Source organism: Anolis carolinensis, chromosome 5, assembly GCF_035594765.1.
Source record: "Anolis carolinensis isolate JA03-04 chromosome 5, rAnoCar3.1.pri, whole genome shotgun sequence".
Lineage (NCBI taxonomy): Eukaryota > Metazoa > Chordata > Lepidosauria > Squamata > Dactyloidae > Anolis > Anolis carolinensis.
Genome location: NC_085845.1, coordinates 73,213,651 through 73,231,266, shown reverse-complemented (window position 1 = coordinate 73,231,266; position 17,616 = coordinate 73,213,651).

Below are 17,616 nucleotides of genomic sequence, written 5' to 3'. Positions count from 1 at the left end.
AAGTAGAATCTGAAGTGGAAACCCTTTCACTAGATTCCGGTAGCCTACAATTTTTAAAAAAGAAAAATCCCCTTTCTTTTTCATAAAGAAACTTTATTCTTAATTCTAATGGTATGCAATTGGTGGTGCCAATTGGGACCAGATGACTGTGTCTCAATGACAGGTCTCATGATTGTGCTTTGAATGCAGTTTCCTGCTTCTTGGAAGGGGGTTGGATTGGATGGCCCATGAGGTCTTTTTCAACTCTATGATTCTATGATTTGCATGTAGAAAAGATAAGGTCAAATCACTGGCACCAGCAATGTAAAAATGGCTTCTGTCTGAAACCCTGGAGAACTACTGCCTGTCATTGTAGATGAAGAGTAAGAATGGTGTGATCCCCCAAATGCTGTCCAACTATTCCAGCATTCTTCTTCATCAGCTATATTGGATAGAGCTGCTGAGAGTTGTGTTCCAAGAAGATAATCGGAATGCAAATCATGTGGCCTACTGCATGTTGTTGAACTGCGATTTCCAGCAGTCCTCACCCTTGCTTAGGATGACTGTGAACTCCATTCCAACAACATATTGAGGACCACACAATTGCCATACTTCCTGTAGATAGCAATAACCTACATGGACCAGTCGTTAGTCTCAGTACAAGGCAGCTTGATATGTTTTTAGTAATTTCCAGATTGAATTATAACAGCCTTTAAACTTTGAAAAGTATCTGGAAATTCACCCTCTTTTGTTTAGTTCATGTGCCTGGTTGACTCAAATAAAAGTGCCAAATTATTATTAACCATTTCTGCTGTATGACACAGAAAAAACAAGAACCAGTGTCATTTTCACTGAATTTCTGTTAATTTTTGGGTTTTATTTATAATTTTGGTGTTGACACTAAACATCTTATAAAATCTTCAGCTGGGAAATTTGAAATGTTGCCTCCTCCTGAGTTTATTTACTTGCATGTCTAGATGAGCATCAGGGTATCTGTTTCACATTTTGCTACTGTCTGAGACACGTTGGCATGAGGACAGACGGTCTCATCATACAGGCTGATTTGCTCGTCTTACACCATTTTCTCACCCCTTTTCGCCATGGAGCCCATTATGCAACACACATCTAATTCTGCTGTGCTCCATGGTGAAAGGGGCGAGGGAGTGCTTCCTGTGTTGCCTTTGCTACAATGGGGGAAAGCTGGGCAGAAGACTCTTCCCTTCAGGATGGGGCCGGCAGTAAGTCTGGTGGTGCGGGGCATAGGAGTGATGGGGTCTCCATGCCCCCTTCTGGGACCCCACTGATTCATTATGATATTGAACATGGAGATATGGCCACTCTGGACCTTATCACATTAAGTGAGGGATTCGCCACGATGCGTGATGAATCCCTCACTTAATGTGATAAGGTCCAGAATGGCCATGTCTCCATGTTCAATAGAGCTGGGTGTGACAATAGAGCTGGGTGTGAGAATATCTTCTATTGGAAAGCCCATACAATCCATCACACCTACGTTTAATCTGAAGAAATCATGATGGTATTATATTAACTACCAGATAGCTCCCACATTTGTGGGACTGGGACAGGGGGTTTCACTTATATCTGCATGCGACAAAAAACATCCTATCTAGGAATTTTAAGGTCTTTCATAGTATGCTTCTGTCAGATGGTGCTGTTGAGTTGCATTAGAGGATCTAGCAAATTCCTAGAGAGGATTTTTAAGGTCCTCTGAGGTGGCTCTATGGTAACTTCCAGCAGAATTTCCTCATTTCAATACCGTTTGCACATGTTTCCACTGTATATTCAGGAACACATCTCTTTCAGACACAGCGGTCATATTGTATTTCTAACTAGGTATATAAATTAATCACATACAAATTTTATGGAAATATGTAGCTTATTGTTTTGGCAAAATATTTTTCTTCTTCACAAGGACTTATAGTCATGGCACCTGAATCTTGTCCTAAGAGAATGATCTCATTACTATCTCTCTGCAAGCAGTCATATGACTTTTTCAGTAAGACATTTGCTAACTGCTTTGGGATTCAGGATTCTTTATGGTTCATTATTTTGTATTTTAAAAATAGCTGCTTCATTGATTATTTCATTGTTTTGAGGAACTTTTTGACTGAAAAACAAGATTAAACATAGAAAATAAACAAACTAATATGTGGCCTGAAGGAAATCTACCTTAAGCAAACTCTATGGAACAGATGTTGCATTTGCCTTGAATACAGTTCAATCACAGCAAAAATGCCTTCTTATTGGCAAATTGTTTTTGTAGCTTCAAATTATCACTAATATGGTTTTTTCCATATTAGTGATATGACTATGTATATACTAGAATAATTATTGCTGCTATTATAGATATATACATTTATATAGGAAGATTTAGTATGTGTAGAATCTACGTGAATGATAGAAAACGGTAATAAATATTTAATTTATACTACTAATCTATTAACAAAATAAATTAACTTTAAGATATGTATATAGTTGGCTGCCACCAAGAGTAGAAAAAATAGAGTTTGACTAAGTTAATTGATAAAATATGGAGAAGGGTCACTCACTCTGCAAATCTGGAAAAAAAGAGAAGGGACAATATAAGAAGATAAGATAAATTAACCCAGATCTTAAAGGATAATTTTTTATTTTTGTTAGAGAAGATATTATAATTGGATTTTTTTCTTTTATTTCACTTTCTCCTTATACAAAAGAATACATATAAATGCTCTCCCCCCCTCCCCACCCCTACGTCTTCAACAATATAATAGACTCATGTAAGTTACGGAACTGTATTTAACTAACACAGCTCCATAACTTACATACTATATCTTCTCATGTTCCCCATCTTTCCCCCTTTTTACTGTTTATTTGAGATGTTTTTTCTTTTTTGAAAACAAAATAAAACTTATTGGCCAGAAAAATGGGATAATTATATACATTCAGATCTGTTCTCCACAATTAGGCTTCTGTTCAGTTCACATGCAAAATAGGGAGCAGTTAAAATATTCACATCAGTCATCTATAATAGAGAAGGTAATGCCCACTTCGGGAAATTTTAATTCATTATTTTCAAGGTTGTTATGTCATCTACCTATCAATGAAATGGGTTTATAGCTATGCCTTGTCAGCTTTTAATTCTTTCATTTTCTTTTATTTTGAGGCTTAAAGATGTGACGCCTTCACTCCTTATTGTCTCTCCTACGTGTTATTCTGTTGAATTTCATTTTTTCTGAATGCAACATTTAAGGTTTAGCAAGGCATTTCTTTTCAATCTGCAAGCCATTGAAAAGTACATTGGGTTACATAGACCAATTCATTAATACAACTAAATGCCTTTCACTTGTTGCTGGATTTTTTCATAATTACTATCTCCCTATTTTTTGCCTTTCATCACAAAGCACAGAAATGTGAAAAGTCAATTGCTTGCTACATGCTCTGCCAAAAATAATTTCTTTTTGACAAAGAGATAATGAGACCTAAGACTGTTCGAATGGAACGGAAAACCCTGAAAATAATTACAGTGAAAGGGAAAGCTAAAGGGGCATTTTACACTTTAGATTTTGTCGAATGTGGATACAAAATTACCCAATTTAAAAGGGAAAATGGAGCATACTTATAAGAACATAAAAGTTGCCCATAATGTCCAGCTAGTGACGTATTATAACTCCATTTTTCAGAAAACTTAGAAATGGGGAATGATAATAATATTTCTCACATGATCACACACCATGTATATTTTGCAACTTAACACTTTATAAATAAGATACTTTTAAAAAAATTCCTGTGAATCAGATCTGTATATTAAACTCCATGGACATCTGGGAGGAAAACAGAAACCTCTTTCCAATGACGGTGGAGTGGCAAGTAGAGGATATGTTGAATTTCTATAATTTTTTATTTATTTATTTATTTTATTTACAGTATTTATATTCCGCCCTTCTCACCCCGAAGGGGACTCAGGGCGGATTACAATGAACACATATATGGCAAACATTCAATGCCAACAGACAAACAACATACATTAGACAGACTCAGAGGCATTTTTAACATTTTTCCAGCTTCATGATTCCGGCCACAGGGGGAGCTGTTGCTTCACCGTCCAGTAGTGGCTGTACTTCCTCATTCCTTTCCTCATGTTTTGCTGGCAGTTTTATGGTGTTGTAAATTAGCCTCCCGCATAAAGCGTCCCTAAATTTCCCTAATTGACAGATGCAACTGTCTTTCGGGGCTGCATAGGTCAACAGCAAGCCGGGGCTATTAATGGTCGGAGGCTTAACCCGACCCGGGCTTCGAACTCATGACCTCTCGGTCAGTAGTGATTTATAGCAGCTGGTTACTAGCCAGCTGCGCCACACCCTGGCCCCTATAATGTGGCGCATTTCAGATTTATGGAGATTCCCTGGGAAATAAAAGGAAGTAAGTTACATTTGAGCATGCCAAGTCAGACCAGTTAAGGCTAAGTGGCTAGGTTTGGGTATGTTTCACATGTACTAGGCCTTACCATACCTCCAGTAGAGCATCTAATTTGGGGACACAATGTCAGTTTGTGGTCTAAATAGGACAAGAAAATCTTCTGGCAGAAAACTTGGGGGGTTGGGGTGGATTTCCTATTAGGATTTCCAATGTCAGACTAATGGTGGAGGGCAAATTTTTAACATACCTATTCAAGCTTACTGTGGTTTTCTTTTAACTGCTGTGTTTGCATCTTGTGAAATCCTGTGGCTTGTTTGATGAGGTGCTTGATTTCTTTGGATGAGAATTTTAACTATCGATCCCTAAACTGCAAATGGTTGCCTGAGCCCAGGAAGCATGGTATGGTTGTGGGGATGCCACCTAGGATCTTAGATGGCGATCACAGATGGCGATCCCACATCACAGTCTCCACTGCCTCAACACCTACAAAGATCCAGATCTTTGCTGGTTTTTTTAAAAACCCGGGCGTAAACTGGATTAAAAGACTTACGCTGGTTAATTTGCATTAGCCTGGATGCATCATTTGGACTCCCCAGGCTAATGCGAGATCTGCACTATATTTTCTGACAGTGTAGATGGGGCTACAGCTACTTTCAGTAAGATGCAGATTTTCCCAATTCTTGTATGCTGCACAGCAGTTAGAGTTGAGGATACTGTCAGACAAAAGAACAAACAAACCAAAAAGTCCCCACAAATCCCAGTTATAACCCTAATAGAGTAGCATAAATATGGATGAATATTAGAGATTTGATGTTCAGTAAATAATACTTGCAGGGGGGAATCAATACTTTCTTAAATTTTCTCCCTGCTGTAAGAATGTCTTTAATAACTGTGCAGTTTTTTAAAAAATGGGAAAAAGTTTTCCCCACATTTTCCAGAGTTTGCCTTCAAAATGGCCACATAATGTTTGGTATGAGATAGTTGAGGAACTTCTGATTAAATTCTGATAGCTGGTGTGCATTGCTTTTTGGAGGTTCTGGATGATTCCTGCATCATTATTAGGTGAAGCTTCTTCAAAGTTATATCAAGGAAAATTTTGAGTCTTGAGGTGGGGATTTTCCTTACTTGCCTTAATGCAGGATTTGGGAGTTGAGGCTTTGAGAAACTACTTCTGCACACACACACACACACACACACTTGGGTATTTTCCCCCATCCTAATGAATACTGTGGGATTCAAAACTAGACTTCAAAGAGTCTAAGATAGGCAAATTTGACAATTTTGCTTCCTCTTATATTCATTTTAAAAATTAAAGTTCTATCTTGCGTAGAAATATTTAAGTTATTCTTAAGAGAATAATGAAATGAAATTTTAGGTGCCGATTATCTAAAAGGCCATATCTCGTTGTGCATGCCTGACAGAGGGTACGTCTACACTGACCAAGTAATGCAGGATAAAAGTGGCCGAGGAATATGCATCTGATCACATGTCAAGTACACAAACTGTTGATGCTGGCAATGTTGCAGAAATCTGAATAAGTGTCTTCACATTTGAAAAAAAAAACCCTGTCCATCACAGACAAGATATGCTTCCACTGCATTTGATGATTTTCTGCAAATGTAATGTTTTTCATTTTCTACCTCACAGGTCAAACTCTTCCATCAGTGTGTCAGTATCTTGAAGACATTCATTATAACATTTTATGTACTTGTTCAAGCTGGATTTTAAATGTCCACAATTAATAGAAAGGAACACTTGCAGTTCCTGAACTACTTCCCAGTGGCCTGTAAATCTTTCTTGAAGCTGACTGCAGAGAAAGTCCAGAAATGTGATGTATATCTTTAGCCTATAATATTCCATCAGTATTGATGAAGTTACCAGTATGTTGTTTTTACAAGTCTGACTGGAACAGATGAGAGAAATCCTAACTTCTCCACCCATACACTCTACCACTGATTTTGCTGCATCAAAGATCTCCTGAAATTCTTTCACAGATTCTGTGTGCATCTCCCTGGCTTTTTCTAAGAGACTGTTGACATGTTGCAGACTACAGAAAATGTTCATATCTATTCTTTGTAATGTTTTGCTAAGCTGAAGGGATGACGACAGATGTTTTCTTAGAAAATGTATGGTTAGTACAAGTTCGGCATTCGGAACAGCTAAAAAAGGTGTCTAGCTTGGGATAAAGTATCAGTTGTTGAGGACTCACTTTTAGTTCTTCAAGTGCTCTCACCACCACACTGTACAGTTCAACAAAAGCCAGGCTTTTTGGGGGGTGTCATGGGCCCATACCAAAATGACCCCCAAAAGCCTTTAAAATAAAATAAAAAACTTACTGGGCCACCATGAAGCTGCTCTGTTAGGCCTCCTGTCATGAAGAAATGACATGACAGTAGGCAGACGGGCCAAATCTCTCCTGCTCCCCCCCACCTCCTATGCCATTTCTAGATGCAAGGAGGTCTGCTGGAGAGACCACATGGTGGCCCTTTCAGTTTTCTTGTATTTTAAGTGATTTTTTTTTTTGGGTGGGGAGGTTGGGGGTGTTCTCCTCTGTTCTCCAGGCTTTTGGAAGCCCAGAGAATTGAGAGGACTGGAGGGATTGACCTCTGAGTAGTGATGAGACTACCCAGTATTCAGTCCCCATAGGGCCCATACCCCATTAGATCCGGGCCTTTTAGGAAGGCCCGGGTCTAATTGGGTATCAAAGTAATTCAGGACAAAGCAGAGTTTACCTGCTTTGTCTCAAATTACTTTGCTTTTACCGGAGGTGTCATTTGGATAGGTCTGATAGGTCCCACATTTTGGGCCCCATCTGGAAGGACCCTAAGTCTCAGAACAGCAACTCAAGCTAGCAGACAAATTGCACAGTAAGGAATGACCCACAGCAGCTTTCATGACTTCCTTTTATACCCCAATAGGAGGAGCAAGAAGGTGAACGTAAGAGAGAGCTTTCAAAGGGGGAAGAGCAAAAGAGCAGTCAGGTGATTACTTTCAGGTGTTTTTAAAAATAATATTTCAAAAACTATTAAAGATTACTATTACATGGCCTAAAAACAAATGAAACTACATAATAAAATCTATAATTGTGTTCAAATTTCACAAAAAAATTGATTAGAACCAGAAATACACCATTTTGAAAGACCATATATATATATAGATATTTTAGATATTCCAATTTAAAGTGAGATATATATATATATATATATATATATATAAAATTGGAATATCTTTAAATTGGAATATCTAAAAATCAGGATCTATGACCCCACATATTATTACATTTTTAGAAACAACATCATATACCTTTAATCCGGTACCTAGTTATTCAAAAATAATTGATAGTTTAGGAGAAATTAAAATATAAACTTTTAAAGTAAGCACAAATTATCATAGTTGTCATATATCTGGAAACATCATAAATTGTATTTCAATTTAAGTTTTTCTAATGGAATTTAACCTGGGGAGTCCAATTCTGATGTCAGTTTCAATGGAAATTATATCACCTACATATAAAAAAATGTTGATTAAGCATCTGCAACTTCAAAACTTGGTCACTTCCACTATGTTGACGAATTGGCGAAAAGGTGGGTAATGATAGTGAGAATAAATTATCAAAATTTGGTTGTGATAGTGCTTGCCGTTCTGGAGGAACTCTAATATTTGCTTCTTATAGACTTCGCATGGGGATTTGGTTAAAATTCATGAGTAAATCAGGGGTTTTTTGGGAAGGATTTTGAACCTGTAACCCCCGCCGCCCTTTGTATTGTGTTGATTGGAACTATTTTTAGACTGCTGCCATCAGATGCTGGTCACATTTTAAGATACCATTGAACTATATCTCCCAGAAGTAGGATAATCATGCTGACTGAGGATGATAGAAGTTCTAGTTCAATACATCCAGGGGGCATTTAATTGGGGAACCTTAGCTTGGAATATATTTAATCTTTGTTTCCTGCACGGCATTGTTCTTAGATCAAGTTTTCTCAGTTATATTAACAAGAAATACTATTTCTGCCCAGTCAACTGTACTGAATAATAGATGACATTATATATAGCTTTTGTGTGCTGGGCTTAAAATGTAACTATATGTATGATTTTGGTCACCTCAAGGGAAGGTTATTCAATAGCTGTCACATTTTGCTGATTTGGCAGTCTAATAGCCTTTGCATTTGACCAGGAACCTTTGAGGATAAATTTTGTTTTTTCTCCAGAATATCTAATAAAATATTAACAAGGTGTCCCCTCGCCTCTTTTTTTTAAACAAACCTTGCTGGACTTTTACTTTCCAATGCATTCGAATACAGGACCAGAGTTCCATATTAGTCTCTTTACAAAATCCTAATTCAGCTTGTGATCATTTCCCCCCTGTAGATGGCAGACTAATTCCAAAATAGCACAAGATATTCTGATTGAGACTTTTAAATAAGAAAACTGTTGTATTTTTAGCAAGTAAAAGTGACTAGTTTATGAGCTACTCAGAATATGCAAAGCTGCTAAACTGTCAGCTCACCACAGCCGCTCCTGAATGAACACACGAGACTCTCTGTGATATCACCAGAAACTTTTACTGTAGGAAACATGAACATCAAAAAAGCCAAGAATGGGAGGCTCCGGCCAACCATCCTTTATATACCCTCCCCCTCATTTGAAAAGTCTCTTCCCGCTCAGTAAAACCCCGCGCAAATTCCCCGCCAAGTCCAGCAGCCGTTTCTTCTCCGAGTCCTGAGCCGCAGGTGTCTTATCAATGTCAGTGACCCTGAAACTCAGAGCCACATCCAGGCTCTAGTAGCAGGGTTCTGACATGGCGTCCTCCTCCCCTTCGTCCTGGAAGGAAAAGATTAAACACAACTATTGTTCTCCGCTGTCCAGAGTTCCTTTATACTTTTTTAACAGGCTGCAATGGAATACCGGGTGTACCTTTCCTAGGTCCTTGGGTAGCCTCAGCTCATAGGTCACTTCGTTTATTCTTTTTGCTACCCTGAACGGCCCTATATAGCGTGGAGCCAATTTTTTAGATGGGAACCCCAATTTCAGGTTTTTTGTGCTCAGCCAAACCAGATCCCCTTCGCCCAATTTGTCCCCCTCTCGGCGCCTACGATCTGCAAAGAGCTTGTACTTCTTTTGTGTTTCCCGCAATGCCTCCACCACGTTCTGCCACCCTTGCTTAATTTTGGCCGGCCATTCCTTGTCGGTCTGGCCCTCTCCTTCCTTCCACTCGGGTAGCCTGGGGAAAGGTGCCACCTCCTGTCCGTATACTATTTCGAATGGGGCACGACCTGTGGCCGAATGTACGGCCCCGTTAAAAGCCATCTCAGCAAACGGTAGAAGGTCCGCCCAATCATCCTGTCTATAATTGGTGTACATCCTCAAGAATTGGCACAGTGTTTGTTGGGTGCGTTCGACTCCCCCGTTGGTTGCGGGATGAAAAGCCGAGCTCAGGTTCCTTTCTGCTCCTAACAGCTGTAAGAATTTTCCCCAAAATTTTGCAGTAAATTGGACTCCCCGGTCGCTAATTATTTTGTCGGGACACCCATGTAGGCGATATACATGCTTCACATACAAATCAGCAAGTTTTTCAGCTGAGGGGAGTTTTGGCAGGGCCACAAAGTGTGCCTGTTTTGAGAATAGGTCCAATATTGTCCAAATGTATCTGTGGCCTCTGCTGGGGGGTAGTTCGCCTACAAAATCCATGGCCACGCATTCCCATGGCCTCATGGGCTCCACCACCTTCTGCAATAGCCCCTGGGGCTTCCCCGGTGGTGTTTTTCCCTCTGCACATAATTCACACTGCGTGACGTACCCCCTGGCGTCTTTCCTCATTCCGGGCCACCAGCATATGTTGACGAATTGGCGAAAAGGTGGGTAATGATAGTGAGAATAAATTATCAAAATTTGGTTGTGATAGTGCTTGCCGTTCTGGAGGAACTCTAATATTTGCTTCTTATAGACTTCGCATGGGGATTTGGTTAAAATTCATGAGTAAATCAGGGGTTTTTTGGGAAGGATTTTGAACCTGTAACCCCCGCCGCCCTTTGTATTGTGTTGATTGGAACTATTTTTAGACTGCTGCCATCAGATGCTGGTCACATTTTAAGATACCATTGAACTATATCTCCCAGAAGTAGGATAATCATGCTGACTGAGGATGATAGAAGTTCTAGTTCAATACATCCAGGGGGCATTTAATTGGGGAACCTTAGCTTGGAATATATTTAATCTTTGTTTCCTGCACGGCATTGTTCTTAGATCAAGTTTTCTCAGTTATATTAACAAGAAATACTATTTCTGCCCAGTCAACTGTACTGAATAATAGATGACATTATATATAGCTTTTGTGTGCTGGGCTTAAAATGTAACTATATGTATGATTTTGGTCACCTCAAGGGAAGGTTATTCAATAGCTGTCACATTTTGCTGATTTGGCAGTCTAATAGCCTTTGCATTTGACCAGGAACCTTTGAGGATAAATTTTGTTTTTTCTCCAGAATATCTAATAAAATATTAACAAGGTGTCCCCTCGCCTCTTTTTTTTAAACAAACCTTGCTGGACTTTTACTTTCCAATGCATTCGAATACAGGACCAGAGTTCCATATTAGTCTCTTTACAAAATCCTAATTCAGCTTGTGATCATTTCCCCCCTGTAGATGGCAGACTAATTCCAAAATAGCACAAGATATTCTGATTGAGACTTTTAAATAAGAAAACTGTTGTATTTTTAGCAAGTAAAAGTGACTAGTTTATGAGCTACTCAGAATATGCAAAGCTGCTAAACATAAATCAAAACCCTATTGTGGTCTTGAGTATGGATGGCTGCTTTATTTTCTGCCTGGATTCCTAAATTTGTGATGAACACAGATGTTAATACTTCCATCTATGATTTTTGGACCAGCATTCAGAACAATGTGAAGAACTATCCTGTTTTCACCAAAATGAGGCCTACTCTGAAAATAAGACCTATAATAATTTTTAGCATTTCTGAGGATCCTCGAAATATAAAGCCTATTTCAAATATAAGCCCTAGATATAGTTAATTAAAAAAGTCAATTTGGAAAAATAAGACTGCCCCTGAAAACAAGCTCTAAAGCATCTTTTGGAGTAAAAATTAATATAAGATCCTGTCTTATTTTGGAGGAAACAGGGTATCTTCTGGTTTGTACTGTATGGCAGAATTATAAGGCCATACGTATTACAGTTGCATTAAAATTAAATGCAACTGTAATACGTAATGTAAAGGTAAAGGTTTCCTCTGACATTAAGTCCAGTCGTGATCGACTCAGGGGGTTGGTGCTCATTTCCATTTCTAAGCCGAAGAGCCGGCGTTGTCCATAGACACATCCAGGTCATGTGGCCAGCATGACTGCATGGAGCGTCATTACCTTCCCGCCGGAGCGGTACCTATTGATCTACTCACATTTGCATGTTTTCGAACTGCAAGATTGGCAGGAGCTGGGGCTATGGCCTTATAATTCTGCCATACAGTACAAACCAGAAGATTTGTACAAGCCTGGATATTATGGTGTAGGTGAATGATTTGAAGAGGAGGAGCTGGGGAGGGGTATCTTGCGACCTGAATATATATGTAGACTTGAAATATGTTAATCCTGCAATCCAATATTTTACCTTGGCTGGAAAGAAAACATATTGGTGCAGTTCCAAAGAAGGAATATTCCACAACCAGGAGGTCACAGATGAAAAGGCCCTATTTCATGTCTTTGTATTTTGAGGCACCAGCACTCGTTGGTTGGCAGAGAAGGCTAAAGATATTGTAAAACAACAGCTCCCATAGCATTGAGGCCTGACATTTAATGGTGTCAAACTGCATTTATTCTACAGTGTAGATGCACCTCCAGTGATGTCATGAGGACCATGATGAACCCGTTGTGGTGGTAAAAAGAAAGAAACGGGTCCTTACTGAGGCTGGAGGATCCTGATGGCTCCGTTTTGCATCAAAATAATGTGATGGGGTTTGAGAGAAGGGAAGGGGGAATTCCAGAACTCAATTGTGTCACTTAGATGAAAAACAGAACCAGCAGAAGCCTCAAGCCTCAGTCAGGACACGTTTGTTTCCTTTTCATCACCAAAACAGGATCCGGGGAGGGGAAGATGGCCCTGCCATTCCACCTCTGCAGTCTGCCTGAGCCCATGGAGGTGGAATTGTTGTGGAGACGACTCAGGATCACAGATGGAGATCCTTAGAGGCAGTCTCCATAAGGCCTATACCCGGAAAGATACAAATATTCCTGGATTTCCAGGTTTATTCCTGGTTAATCCTGATAATCCTGAGGGTTTGTTTGGATGCCTCCGGATAATCTGCCTCCTATACTGCATTATAGTGCAGTATAGATGGGGCCTAAATCTGCATTTCCCCCATTTTCTTCAGGACTTAGGATATTGATAATAATAATACTAATACTTATTATTATTATTATTATTATTATTATTATCAGCAAACGAGCGCAAAAAGTCAAGAACTGGACATTGCCTGGTAGTGATCAACTTCATGGATTTTGGCTCAAACATCTGATTAGTTTACATGGGAAAATGGCCCAACAATTCAATGAGATGCTGCAGAAAGGAAATATCAGTGAATGGCTAACAACTGGAAGGACATACCTGATACAAAAGGATCCAGCAAAAGGAGCAGCACCAGAAAACTACAGGCCAATAACGTGTCTGCCCACTATGTTTAAACTACTGACTAGCATCATAGCTGACAGAATTCAAGACTATCTTGAAGGAAAAAAATCTTGCCAGATGAACAGAAAGGCAAAAAACGGAAAAGCAGGGGCACAAAAGAACAGTTATTGATTGACAAAATGATTCAGGAGAACTGTAAAAGCCGAAAAGCTAATCTCCACATGACCTAGATTGACTACAAAAAGGCCTTTGACTCACTCCCACACAGCTGGATTATCAAGTGCCTGGATGCCATCGGGATTTGTAAAAACGTTGACACCTTTATTGAAAACATGATAGAGCACTGGAAAACTGAACTGTTTGTTGGAAATGAAAGCTATGGACTTGTCAACATCAGGAGAGGAATTTTCCAGGGAGTTCATTGTCCCCTCTGCTTTTTATTATTGCCATGATCCCTCTGTCAACAATCTTACAAATCTCGGCTATCAAACATCTAAGAAATTCACAAAATTTCACATCTGATGTACATGGATGACCTGAAGCTGTATGGGAAAAGAGAAACTGAAATCCAGTCTCTGACCAACACTGTCCGAATTTTTAGCACTGATATCAGCATGGAGTTTGGTTTGGACAAATGTTCGACAGTGGCATTGAAGAAGGGAAAAATAATTGAAAGTGAGGGCATAAATATGCCTATTGGCCAAACAATAAAGTATCACCAGCCAGAGGCCTATAAATATCTGGGCATATTACAGCTGGACAACATCAAGCATGAACATGTGAAGACTGTGGTCAGTAAAGAATACACACAAAGGGTCAGAAAAATTCTCAAAAGCAAGCTCAATGGAGGCAACACCATCAAGGCCATAAACACCTGGGCCATTCCTGTCATAAGATATATTGCTGGCATTATAAATTGGACACAGGCGGAACTGGACAATTTGGACAGAAATACAAGAAAACTCATGACCATTAATCATTCACTGCACCCTCGCAGTGATGTTGACCGGCTATATCTGCCTAGAAGATCAGGGGGCAGAGGACTCTTACAAGTAAAACAAGCAGTCACAGAAGAAGAACATGCCCTGGCAGAATATGTAAAGCAAAGTGAAGAACCTGCCTTGATTGAAGTCAAAAATCAGAAACTCCTCAAAGCACAGCAGACAAAAAACCAGTACAAGAAAATCACACTACAAACTAGAGCTGACAGCTGGTACAACAAAACATTGCATGGAAAATTCCTTGACAAAATTGAAGGAAAAGCTGATAAGACCTGGCTATGGCTCATGAATGGTTCACTGAAGAAGGAGACAGAAGCCTGATCCTTGCAGCCCAGGAGCAAGCCATCAGAACAAATGCAATTAAGGCCAAGATCGAAAAATCAGCTGATGACCCAAAATGCAGACTGTGCAAGGAAGTTGACGAAACCATTGATCATCTCCTCAGCTGCTGTAAGAAAATCGCACAGACAGACTACAAACAGAGGCACCACTATGTGGCCCAAATGATCCATTTGAACTTATGCCTTGAGTACCACCTGTCAGCAGTAAAGAACTGGTGGGATCACAAACCTGCAAAAGAACACAACATACCAGACATCACAGTTGTGGAAAAGAAAAAGGTTTGGATCATTGATGTTGCCATTCCAGGTGACAGTCGCATTGACGAAAAACAAGAGGAAAAACTCAGCCGCTATCAGGACCTCAAGATTGAATTTCAAAGACTCTGGCAGAAACCAGTGCAGGTGGTCCTGGTGGTGATGGGCACACTGGGTGCTATGCCAAAAGATCTCAGCCAGCATTTGGAAACAATAGACATTGACAAAATTACGATCTGTCAGCTGCAAAAGGCCACCCTACTGGGATCTGCACGCATCATCCGAAAATACATCACACAGTCCTAGACACGTGGGAAGTGTTCGACTTGTGATTTTGTGAAACGAAATCCAGCATATCTATCTTGTTTGCTGTGCCATAAAATAAAATAATAAACAACTTTATTTGTATTCCGCCTTCTCTCCCCGAGGGGACACAGAGCGAATTCATTCAAAGATAAGGTGAAAATTCTGATTCTTAAGGTGATCTTCATTCCAAGTTGATCTGTCATCTCCTTCCAGTTGTTTGGTCTTTGTTGACTGTAAGTTTAGAGTCTTCACAGAAGAATAGATAATGGCCTTACAAGCTCTAGTGTTTTTTCCCAAAGCAGGAATGAGTAACGGATACACAGCTGTGATAGAAAGCTAACATCTCAGCAGTATATCTTTTACTCTTCTGTGCATTTTTTTAAAAAACCCAATAGGGTTTGTCATGTCATTATCTATTTATATAATCTAGATGTCAATATTCTCCCACACTTGCATAACCTTGGGCCTTATTCCAGAGTAATTTTTAAAAACACAAATATGAATTAACCACATTGGATGAGAATGAGTCTGATTCTTATTGAGTAGCGTCCAGGGCCAGACATTTTGCTAGCAGTAATAATCATCTATATTCTCTACAGAGCATTTAAGAACAATAACAACACTCAACAACATCTATTATTACACAATAGTTTTTCCTATTTTAGCCTTGGTTTGACTATAAGGTTCATTTTGATTTATAATGCATTCATTGGTTCTTAGATCATTCTCAGCATGCTAACTTTGAGTTTCACAACCATGAACATTGGCTTTATCAGTATGACCTAAATCTTTAAGAAACGTATTTGTTACAATCCATTTGTCGCTGTAGCTTTAAATGCATCCAAAGTTCCCTTCCTATTAGAGACGTTAATAGAAGTATCCAAGCCAACATTTTTATATATGTAAATTTCTATAATCTAAACATAAATATGACAGGTGAGGTTTACAGCAAGAATAGAACAGAGAATTAAAATATTTAATTCTGATTCATCAGTGGCCATTGGTTTTAACATCTTTAGGTACTGTAGTATTGATATAAATCTCCAGCTACATCTTATACAGCAGAAAATTTTGTTTTGCGTCTACAACATATGAGTATATTTAAGAAAGGCCTTTAAAAATCAAGATGTAATATTTGCCAATACTTCCTTAATTCATATGTTTTAGATCTATCCCATTGTAGCTGTATTTTTGGAGAAAGTAATCATGTGAGTTTGGGAAAGGTCCTGATATTCAGGAATGTACATGTTCTTTTGAATTATCAATTTGTTTATTGGATATTAACAAATGGCCAACAGAGGTCGGTTTTTCATATTCTTTTGACTGCTAAAAATTGTTACCTCTATACTGGTAATATTTTTTTCTCTATTTATGATCCAATGGATAGAAGCTCTAAAGACACTTGCAACATTGGGAAGAATGATTTATGGATGACATTTAGAAATGAATTTATATTTGGACATTTGATCATCTTTTCTAAAAACTAATGACTAAGGGTACATATGCACTGTAGAATTTCACACCATTTTTACTGCTGTGGCTCAATGCTATCATGGTATTTGTGGTTTGGAGAGGCACCAGCCCTCTTTGGCAGAAAAGGTTGAATACCTTGTAAAACTAAATATCCCATAATTCCATAGCATTAAGACATGGAAGTTAAAGCTGTCTCAAACTGCATTGATGATATTATATAGATGCACCTCATGTGGTTATTTCCCCTCCTTTAGTGTTTTTGTGTTCCTGCTCTGGTTATACTGGAACATTATTGTATGCAACTGTGAGCCTTCTACATTGAAATAAAAATGAACAAGAAATATAGCACATTTGCAGTAAGAGAAAAACCAGAGTCAAGCTGTACTTTGTCATGTGATATTTTTTGTCAAATGTTGGCAACCAAAGGATGCAGTCCTTTAACCATAGCTTTTGTCTTTTGGTTTGATCAGCAAACAGGCAAAGAAGGAGTTTGGGGGCTCCATAGCCTTGATTTCTTATTAAGAAAGAAGACAGCTGTGAAGTTGCCCTTGAGACATTAAGTTTGAAGAAGAAAGGGATTATTCACGATTGTTTAAAAGAATATTTTAGAAGGTGATGATCTTTGCAGATGTCTCTTTATCATTGCCATGTTGTCAAGATTTTGTGCTTGCATCAAATGGACAAGGAGGGATGACTGAAGATTTCAAGCAGCCAACAATGTAAAAAAAATTAACCCAGTTCACTTTTAAAAATAAATACATGCATTGGTATGATGGTATCTTTTCAATTACCACATATACGTATAAGTCAACCTAATGTATAAGTGGAGGGCAGATTTTGAGGGTAAAATTATGGCTTTTGATATGGCTTGTGGATGGGTTGAAGGTCATTTTGTAGAGAAGGGAAAGCACCAAGACTGACTAAGGACCTCATCACGTTGAGGTCCTGAATCCAGGGGAAAGCGGGGTCATCTGTGCGGCAGCAGGGCAAATCCGGCAGGCAGCGTGGGAACCTTTCACCCCATGCCCCGCATTGCCCACATTGCACCTTTTGCCATGCCACAGGAAGAAGCATCACCACCCGAATCCCGCTGCACTTTCCCCATTCTAGCTAATGAGAAACCAGCAAACCTTCCGTGTTCCCAGAGCTCTGTCATAGGCTGCTAAGAGCACAGTTAATTGATGGAGTCCCGTCAGAAGTAGCT